We start from the raw sequence: 11,009 nt of genomic DNA on the forward strand, positions 1-11,009 counted from the left end.
AAAAAACTGCCCTCTACAGAAATTTAGTCATCCTCTTTATAGTGGAGGATCCTACTTTAGATAAAATTAAAAATACATAGTGGAGAATCCATGATAAATCAGTTTTTCCTAATTTTCACCGAGATTTTCTCCCTTAGTGTGTTTGCAACGGCTCTTGTCTGTGAGCTCGAACTCGATCGGCCTCTGTATTGGTTGGTAGTGCTTCTAGAGCTCGATATGGACTCGGGATCAGGTGATGATTCGGACTCGGTCCTGGTTAGGCCTCTGCCCCTTAAGCTCGAAGTCATCTCGTCTCAGTTCGATTCGAACCCGAGCTTGATGATAACTTCGAATTCGGTGTTTGACCTATACCTGGAATCCGAAACTTGTTTGTACCATTTTCGAAAACCCATCTCGAAGTCTTTCTTCGATCCATTATGTTTCGACCTCGATCAATCGTATAAAGGCCGAAATCTATTTCGACCGTATACAGAATCCTATGTACTCTTAGAGGTGTCAATTGATTGGAAATCCTGCAAATAGGACTTTTATTATTGTGACTTTCTGTATAAACCAAACCTCGCTAAGCTTCATGGCTTTTTTCCACTATGTGTGTTGTTATTATTTTTGTTTTCCCTTGTAAGTTAGAAGATACACTTTAAGCTAAACCCTAATTATGTGACTTGAGTTGGTTCATGTAGGAAACAAATGGAGTAATGGACCAACATCTCAATTTTTTGAGTCGTATCTATATAGTATAGTACCAACTATACCACGGATTGATTGATAAACTTTTAGTTAAAAGTAATAATTATACCCAAAACATTCTATAGTATAAATTATGAAAATATATTATGGTTGCTAAACAATAGAATAAACTTGAAAAGGGGAAGAACCGAAGCATAGCAATTCAGCTTGAAAGAGAATAGTACTCCCTCTCCCTCTTTCTCAATTTAGATGAGGTAGTTTGACTCGACACGGAATTTAACAAAAAAAAAGACTATTGAAATTTATGGTCTTAAAAGCTTAAGGGGTAAAAGACTTGTGGAGCCATGTCATTTGTGTGGTTATAAAAACTTTTCATTAAGAGTAAAATGAGTAAAATAAAAAGTTTAAAGTTGAATTATTTCCAAATTTAAAAATATGTCATTTATTTTGAAATAGTCTAAAAAAGAAAGTACCTTATTTAATTTGAAACAGAGGGAGTATTTGATTAGCACAAGGATACCAAATCTAAAGATGTTTCCTAATAATACCATTAGACAATGCCCCATTGATTAGTGAATATTTGAGTATTATCTGGATAGGGAAAAAAGCCTAAAAGTACGTTGATAATGCATTGCATCCTTTGTTTACATGGATAGATGGTGAAATCTGACCTTAATGGCTTAAAATGTACAAAAATTCCTTTAAATTGGGGTTTTCCTCTTTCCTCTTTCGGTAGTATACTATTCTGTAACCAGAATTAGAGTTCTAAATAAACACTGCTTTCTGATAACTATTCAATGCCACAAGCCCGCAAAGTTGTCTAAGGATTTTATATTTGGTTTAGCATCTGCATTCAGGATTGAAATCAGTAATACTGAAACGTTATGATGGGTAATAATTTTATGGATCAAAACATCTTATAACTGAGTTGTTGGCTAATACGCAAACATCTAAGTATTCATTATGATACTTTACAAAACGTCTTCTAATCTAATGTAACGACCCAATCGGCTGTTTTATGTATTTGATGTTGTTTTTCTTTTGGAAGATTCCCGTATGTGTATGTGTAGTCATGTGATTTGCGGGGTTGGTTGGTTGGGTTTCGAGGAGGTTTATGATTGATTGGGAACAATTAGTTCTTAGTTTAAATTTTTAGGTTGGAAAATCTTGACCAAGTTTGAGTTTTGTAAAAAATGACCCCGGAACGGTATTTTGATGGTCCCAATAAGTTCGTATGGTGATTTTGGATTTAGACTTATGCCCGGAGTTGAAGTCAGATGTTTCTAGGTTGAATTGGCTCTTTTTGCCGAAAGTTGGCAATTTGAAGATTAAGAATTTTCTAAGTTTGACAATGGTTTGACTTTATGGCTATCAGGTTCGAATTTTGGATTCGGGACTTGGAGTAGGTCCATTTTTTCATTTGGAACTTGTGTCCAAAGTTTGGTATCGTTACGAGTTGGTTTGGTAGGAATCGAATGCTTGATTGTGATTTTAGAAGTTCTTGAGCTTCATTGCGATTTCTATGTGTTTGGTGTTCGATTTGTAGTTTCGGATGTTATTTTGGTATTTTGAGCTCGCGAACGAGTTCGTATGATATTTTTAGATTTGTGTGGATATTTGGTATGGAGTCCCGGGGGCTTGGGTGAGTTTCAGACGCATTTCAGATCATTTGAGTTGAGTTTCAGATTGCTAGTTCTTTGCTGGTGCTTCAGGTCTCGCAAATGCGAGATCCTGTTCGCATTTATGGACCTCGCATTTGTGGACCTCTCATTTGCGAGGTGTGTATCGCATTTGCTATGTTTGCCTGAGTGGACTGGCTTCGTAATTACGGAGTCAGTGTCGCATTTGCGAGGTTAACTGAGTGCTGGAGCATTCACTTTTGCGGAGTCTTGGATAGCATTTGTGATCTATTTTTGGCCTGACCTTGTTCGCATTTGCCGACAAAGGTGTCACATTTGCGACTTTTGGGGGACTTGGCAGACATCGCTTTTGCGAGCCAAGCAGTTCGCAAATGCGACTTCTGCAGCTGAACAGATAGTTGGGATTTCGGGACAATCTCATTTTATCACATTTTTTAGCCCTAGACTCGGTGGGAAGTAATCTTAGAAGGGGAGTTTTACACATAGCTATTGGGTAAGTGATATTGACATATTTTTAATATTATAACATGAGTATTTATGAATTTTAACATCAAAATCATGAGATTTGAAGGGAATTTTAAGGGATTTTTTACTATGGTTTGATAAATAAACATTTGAGATTTGGGAGCCGATTTGGACATGGATTTAAAAACCAAATACATATTTGGACTCGTAGGGTTATGGGCAGTCGAGATCTACCCCTCGACTCGGGTTTTGACCGCGCGAGCCGGGATTGACTTTTATAGACTTTTTGGGAATTGTATAAAGATCTCAACTTTATTAATTGAAATTACTTTTTCTTGCACTGCTTGATATTATAAATTCATTTTTGCTATATTTGAGTCGGGCGAAGGTGAATTATAAAGAAAAAGTATTTTTAGAGTATTGATTTGGCCTAATTGAGGTCGGTATCTTGCCTAACATTGTATAGGGGAATTAGTTCTTCGGATTTGGCCTAATTTGCATTGTTTGTGTTATGTGAGACATCGTATACACAATGTGATGAGTGTGTATACGGGCATATGTGGTTTGTGATGAAATTAAACCTTGGGCTATTAATATGCCTTGAATTGGGATTGTTTGGTATATAAACATGCTTTAGTGTTGAATATTCCCTGTACTCTTATATTATTGTCAAATTCTTGTGCACGTCGTTATTGAGTTTTGATCATATATTTGTGGTGACTTCAGATCTTGTTGTTTTGTGATATTATAGCACATGTGGACATGAAGTGTGATTTGATTGTTGTTATGTGGAGTATAAGGGTGGCGAAATGCGCATGCAGCGACATAAAGGTAGTGTTTATTAATACGCATGCCGTGAGATAAGGGTGGCTTATACGCGTGTAGCAATATAAGGGAAAATATTTTACTGTAATGCGCACGCGGCGACATAAGGGTGGCTTGTTGATGATGTTATGTGATATTTTGGGGTGTTCCCTTGTTATTGTTTATGTGTTGGAACGTGGATTGATGTTTTGGTTACATACTCGTTTCTCTTAAATGTTTCTACCGTGCATTTTCATGAGTTATTGGTTGATTTGTTATGCTTATCACATGTCCCACTCTTGTTTGATAATTGGTTGGTACATAGGAGTTATTCTACTTGAAGTTGATGTTACTTGCGCTTCTAGGTTGTTGATATCTGTTTCGTTATGCTTTCTGTTGTCAGTTCTTTAATTATCTTGCACATGTTATTTGACTAGTGAGTGACTTGACTTAAACCTCGTCACTACTCCACCGAGGTTAGTCTTGATACTTACTGGGTACCGACTGTGGTGTAATCATAATATACTTCTGCATATTCTTAGTGCAAATCCAGGTACCACAAACTGTGATGGTCATTAGAGAGTTGAGCTCGAACTGTTGGAGACTTCATGGTATACCTGTTGTTCTGCTCATAGGCCTCAGAGTCACTATATTACTTCAATTGCTACTGTTTATTGTATCCCAAAAAGTAATGTATTTTTTAAACTTCTTGCAAATTCCATGTAGAGCTTATGACTAAGTATTACAGGGTTTTGGGATTTATGACTATTGTATTCCTGTTTTTGGCTATGTTATGGCATTTCTTAAGATTTGTTTAATATTTAAGTTGTTTTATTGTGTTTGATCTCGTCTTGTGATAGGCTTACCTATTCTTAGGGACTAGGTGCCATCATGACCCTAGTGGTGGGATTTTAGATCGTGATAAGTTGGTAACAAGCTCTAGGTTCATAGGTTCTACGAGTCATAAGCAAGTTTAGTAGAGTCTTGCAGATTGGTACGGAGATCTCTGTACTTATCTTCGGGAGGCTATGGAATTATTGGGAAATTTTACTTCCTTCATTCATTATCGTGCAGATTTCTTGATTTTGCAGTTGGAGCCTTTGTTCTATTCTCTAACAAATGGTGAGGACACGAGCTTCAGTTAATGATGATACTGCCCCTGGTGCCGGTGTTGCTAGAGGTCGAGACAGAGGATGATGTAGAGGCAGAGCACGTGCCACGACACGAGGTTGTGCTAGGGTTGCGACTGAGGAGCTATTAGTAGCTCCGGTTGGGGAGCAGGTACCCGAGGCGCCTGTTGTTACCCCTAGACTTCAAGAGACTGGCACATTTTCTAAGCATGTTTGGGACCCCAACTCAGGCTGGGTTGATTCCAGTTCCACCAGCTACTCCACAAGATGGGGAGGAGCTCAGACTCTCGCCGCCCACACTCTAGAGAAGCGAGCTCACGTTAATCAGGCTCTGTGTGTTATACCAGTACAACCTGTGATTGTGGTTCAGCTTGAGGTCTAGCCAGTTGCGTCGATTGAGGAGTAGAAGAGGTTAGAGAGGTTCCAGAAATATCATACTCCTCATTTCAATGGCGAAGTTTCTGAGGATGCATGGGCTTTCTTAGACCAGTGTCATCGTATTTTGCGTGCTATGGGCATAGTGGTGCTGAGCGTGGTCGACCTTACTTTTTTCCAGCTAACGGGGCTAACATATAGATGGTGACAGATTTATGAGCCGAGTAGGTCATATGGCGCATCGCCACTCACTTGGTCCCAGTTCACTGAACTCTTCTTGACGGAGTTTATTCCACGGACCTACATGACGAGTTGTGCACTAAGTTCGAGCAGTTATGCCAGGGGAGTATGAGTGTGTCTGAGTATGCTACGAGGTTTACTGAAATATCTCATTATGCACCTACTTTAGTTTCCACTATTAGAGAGAGAGTCCGCAAATTTATTGATGGACTCGGTTATAGCCTCAGATTTGGGATGGCGCGAGATTTGGAGACTGAGACTCAATTTCATCTGGTTGTGGAGATCGCTAGGAGGTTGGAGCATATCCACGGCTAGGAGAGAGGGGATAGGGAGGCTAAGAGGTATCGAGATTTTGGAGGGTTTAGAGGTTCCCGCTCTGCGATTTCAGCTCGTCATGGTAGAGGCCTTATCAGTTGAACAGTTCAGGTTGCACTTCATGTTACTCGTAGTGCTCTAGCTAGTCAGGGACCTCAGGGTACTCATATTGGACAGCCATCTTTTAGTGCACCTTCTGTACGGGGTTCCTACATTGGTTATTCCACGTGTCCGGGGTAGACTCAGTACTAGTAGTCACACCCGCAGAGAGGTTATTTCGAGTGTGGTGATACTAGGCACATGGTGAAAGATTATCCCAGACTTCGGAGGGGTGGACCTCCACAGGGTACTCAGGCTATGGTTTCTGATCCAGTTTCTACTCCACCTGCACTGCCAACTTAGGGTGGAGGACAGGCGGGTAGAGGACGTCCTAGAGGGGGAGGCTAGGCCCTTTGTTATGCTTTCCTTGGTAGGACTGAGGTTGTTACATCATATGCTGTTATCATAGGCAGTGTTCCGGTCAGTCATAGAGATGCATCAGCTTTATTTGATCCGGGTTCTACTTATTCGTACGTGTCATCCAATTTTGCTTCATATTTGGATATGTCTTGTGATTCTTTGGATAGCCCCGTTTATGTGTCTACACCCGTTGGGGATTCTATTGTGGTGGACCGTATCTATATATCTTGTTTGGTCACCATTAGGGGCTACGAGACTAGGGTTGACTTTCTGTTACTTAATATGGTGGATTTTTATGTCACTTTGGGCATGGATTAGTTATCACCATATCACGCTATTCTTGATTGTGCTGCTAAGACCGTGAAGTTGGCTATGTAGGGGTTGTCGAAATTGGAGTGGAGAGGTTCATTAGGTCATCCTCCTAGTAGGGTGGTGTTCTGAATGCACGACAGAATGTTGAGAAGGAGTGATTGGCGTACTTAGACTTTGTGAGGGATGTTAGTGCTGATACTCCTACTATTGAGTCAGTTCCGGTAGTGAGTGAGTTTCCAGATGTGTTTCCAGCAGACCTGCTGGGCATGCCAGCCGACAGGGGTATTTATTTTGGTCAGCCCATCTCTATTCCACTATATCGCATGACACTAATGGACTTTAAGGAATTTAAGGAACAACTTCAGGAGTTGCTTGATAAGGGTTTTATTACACCGAGTGTCTCACCTTGGGGTGCTCCAGTTTTATTTGTGAAGAAGAAAGATGGCTCTATGAGGATGTGTATTGGCTACAAGCAGTTGAACAAGGTTACCATCAAGAACAAGTATTCATTACCGCGTATTGTTGATTTATTTGATCAAATTCAGGGTGCTAAAGTATTCTTGAAGAATGACTTGTGATCGGGGTACCATCAGTTGAAGATTCAGACTTCAAATAACCCCAAGATAACTTTCAGGACCAGTTATCCTCACTATGAGTTTTTGGGTAATGTCTTTTGGGCTGATCAATGCCCCAGTAGCTTTCATGCACTTGATGAATAGCGTGTTTTAGCTGTATCTGGATTTCTTCGTCATTGTATTTATTGAAGATATACTGGTGTGCTCTTGTAGCCGAAAGAAACATGAGCAGCACTTAAGGATCGTGCTCCAGACCTTGAGGGAGAAAAAGCTATATGCTAAATTCTCCAAGTGCGAGGTTCGGTTAGACTCGGTGGCATTCTTCGGTCACATGGTGTTTAGTGAAATGATTAAGGTGGATACGAAGAAGATTGAGGAAGTTTAGAGTTTGCTCATGTTGATACCCAATTTTACCCTCATATTTTATAAAGTATTCCATATACTTTTAAAATATTATTTTTGCATTATTACCCAATTTACAAGAGTCATATAAGTATTTTCTATAATGTTCTATCATTTGTAAAGCTTTATAAAATTGATTTTCTCGCATTTAATTTGTTTAAATATTTATTAATTATTTTTTAAAATTATTTTAGGCTGATTTAATCATCAAAATTTATAATTTTATACCCCCATGCGTTTTATAATATTTCATCTCATTTTTATATAATTATATGTGCATTTTCTCTATTTTACCTACATTAGTTACAATAATAGCCTATATTCTATAAATAATTACGTTTATTATATTATTTATGCTAAAATAATATTTTTATATTTTTATAATGTTAAGCTATTAGTTTCAAGAATTTTACTGAATAAATGATTTTTTATTAATTTTTAATCATTTTCTATAATTTATTTTTTATGCATTTCAGATATTTTAATTGTAGCCCAATTTTGAGCTAATTTGGACCAACACCTGACACAAAAAACACATGGCCCAACTCTTTTATCCATTTGAGGCCCAAACCACACGACCCTTTACCTAGTCGCGACCCGTCTCATTACCCACCCCACTCTTTCTTTCAATCTTGGCCGTTGATCTCAAAGATCATCGACCCATAAACTATCTTCCCCTTTTAATTAACCTCACCCAAACCCTAACATCATTTTCACCTGTCCGCCGCCCCCAGGTCCTCTCGAACCTTATCCTCTCCTCACAAACCCTAGCCTCCACCCTCAAGTCTTCTCCGAATCCAATCCATTCATGGATTCTTACCCCGATTTTCTTACCCTTTTTGGATTACATCGCTGTTACTTGTGTAAATATGGTATTACTTAGTACTTGCCCAGTTTTGAAAAGTACCAATCTTCCAAATCAAGAGAAATCAGACGTGATACTCAAGATTCAGACGGGTTTTCTTCTATATACGTCCATGGCAAGATTATACGGGCCCGATTTTACAAGATTCTTCAGCCAATCTATGATTCCAAGCAAAATTAGGGTTTACCTAATTTTTCTCCTAATTTGGTTCTTAATCGATTCTGCATGCTCTTCTTTTCTTATTCATGTTTGATTAATTTTGTTTCCTTGTTTGGATGTTTGATTTTTGCTACTATATAAACCCCCATTCCTCGTTTCCCTAAGAGACCTTAACAACTACCGTTATTCTCTCACTCTCACTTGTCCTATACTACTCTGAAACTTAATCTCTTGGCCGGATGAAATCCAAGGCCACTAGAATTCAATTATCGTACCTTTCTCAGTGTGAGCACTGCTCGGGTTTCATCTGAAACCCTTGGAAACTCTAGCGCACTGAGATTCTTGGGTTCTACTACTCATCTTGCCATTAACAAATAAGATATTGCTGAAATTGTTCTTCTTGTTTATTTGTTTGTCAATTGGTAACTAGTAAGTCCTTTGGCCTTTGTAGTTTCATCTTTTGTTTGAGTTCATGAACTTTTTGTAAACCAATCTGTTACCATGCTATCTTTGCTTACAACCCTATTGGCCTTAAAATTAGTTTGTCATTCTGAACTATTTCTAACACTAGAACTTGCCTATTTTGGTAACCCTGATTCTGGATTTCTTAAGCATGCTTTACTGTTCTGTGTATTTCTGAGTACTTATCTCTATTGTCTGCTATGAGCCTATCTCCCTACCTTGTTCAAGACTCTTGTGAGGAACCAATCCATTGCCCTAAATGTGTTCGGATGCATTTCTTCTACTAGGTCATTCATGTGCAGCTTGTAAACTTTCCCAGTGATCATCTAACTTCTGAATGTCATTACTTCCTAAACCTCTAAGACAACTATGACATGTTTTATGTAACTCTTATATGTTCTCTTTGACCTACTCAATTATGTGTTTCAAAGGTGAATATCAATGTTTAGCCTCTTCATGCATATGATCAATTGACACTAAGCTTGATAATTGCCTATCTTGTTAACCTAGGATTCATATTTTCATCTACCATGAATCCTAATGTCTGCTTGTCATGTTAACCTAGAATTGACATGTTCTTCCACATACTATGAGTTCTTTAGAATGTTGTGCTATAGTTAAGCTTCAAGTTTAACTAAGTATGTTCACCAAAGTGTGCTACTAGTATGTTGTTATGAAAGGGTTTCATCTAAAATCCTCATATGAAGATTGTACTCCACCTTCTTCCTGTCTATGATTCTACTAGACTTTCATATGAAGCTCTTTAGGTTAGCTCTATGTTGAGACACTGTTTGCAGTAGTTTTCTAGCTTATGATATCCTATCTTATCACCGTTAAAATTTTACTTTCCGGAATTACTTGCCCACATGTGTCTTTGATGCTTTTCAACTTAGCATGTTCCTGTTTATTGGATGAAATTGCAGTTGTTTCAGTTATAAGAATCAAGTGTTTAAGTTATTCTATGAGTGATTTTGTTTGGTATCCATTAGCTTAATTACTTCGATCGCTTGGGCATGGTGTGCTAGGCCCGCCTTTTGTATTGGGGGTTTAAAGTATATTGTCTGCACCTGGAGCTTGGGCCTGCTATCTGCATGAATTTCTAAGCCTATTTGAAGGCCCATATGTGTTATCGGGTTATTCTAAGTTTGTATTTGGGCCTGTACTTATTCAATGTGGTATGTAATAACTTATAAAACTGAATGATGGGGAAATTAGTAAAAAGAGGGGCTGGGGTATTCTAGTTATTGCATGAATGGGTAGAAAACCTGTCCATAGAATTTAATTGCTTGGTTTGCTATTTGTTTGACGTGCTTTATTTCTATACACTAATAGAAATCACGCCCATAGGGATTCAAATACTTCACCTACTCAACCTACCTAATGCACGTACATTATCAAAAGCATGCTTGTAGGAACCTATGCCCTTTACTTGTTCACATATCTACTTTTATGCACTATTAGATAACATGCCTATATTAATCAAACATCATTGACTATTTGCTCAACTTGTGCAATTGCAATGTGAGTATTAGATAACATGCCTATAGGATCGTGTTAAGTATGCTTCCACCAATACTCATCTAGATACCATGTTTATAGGGCCTTAATTGATTAACTAATTAGCTATTTTTATCGTTCTTATCACACTGCCCAGCTAGACAACATGTCTATAGGAATAAGAATGACAAATCTATGTTCCCATGCCAACTATTAGAGAACTTTCCTATAGGATACTACTACTCTCTTAGAAAGCATGCCAATAAGATTAAAAAATGAGTAATTCTGAGTTTTCCAATGGCCTCACTGCCCCAAGCGCAAATCATTTAGAGATCATGTCTATAGGCTTTTATACCACTTGTAATATGTAATTTCGATAATATGGACAGCGGCACTGCCCATGAGATGTTCTTAAATTGTGTGGTCACATAGAAGCCATGCCTATAGGCTTTTAAACAACTCCAACATATCTCGATTCTAAAACTGCCTACTATAGAATCTAAATCTGTCTACGTGCTTTCGTTGCTTATGTGTGGAGGCTAACTTGAGCCATGCATTGTCTTTATGTGTAGTCCTACTTGTTTTGAATGTACGCCTAGAACGAGTAGTGCACGCATAGGAA

Source organism: Nicotiana tabacum, chromosome 2, assembly GCF_000715075.1.
Source record: "Nicotiana tabacum cultivar K326 chromosome 2, ASM71507v2, whole genome shotgun sequence".
NCBI classification, from domain to species: Eukaryota; Viridiplantae; Streptophyta; class Magnoliopsida; order Solanales; family Solanaceae; genus Nicotiana; species Nicotiana tabacum.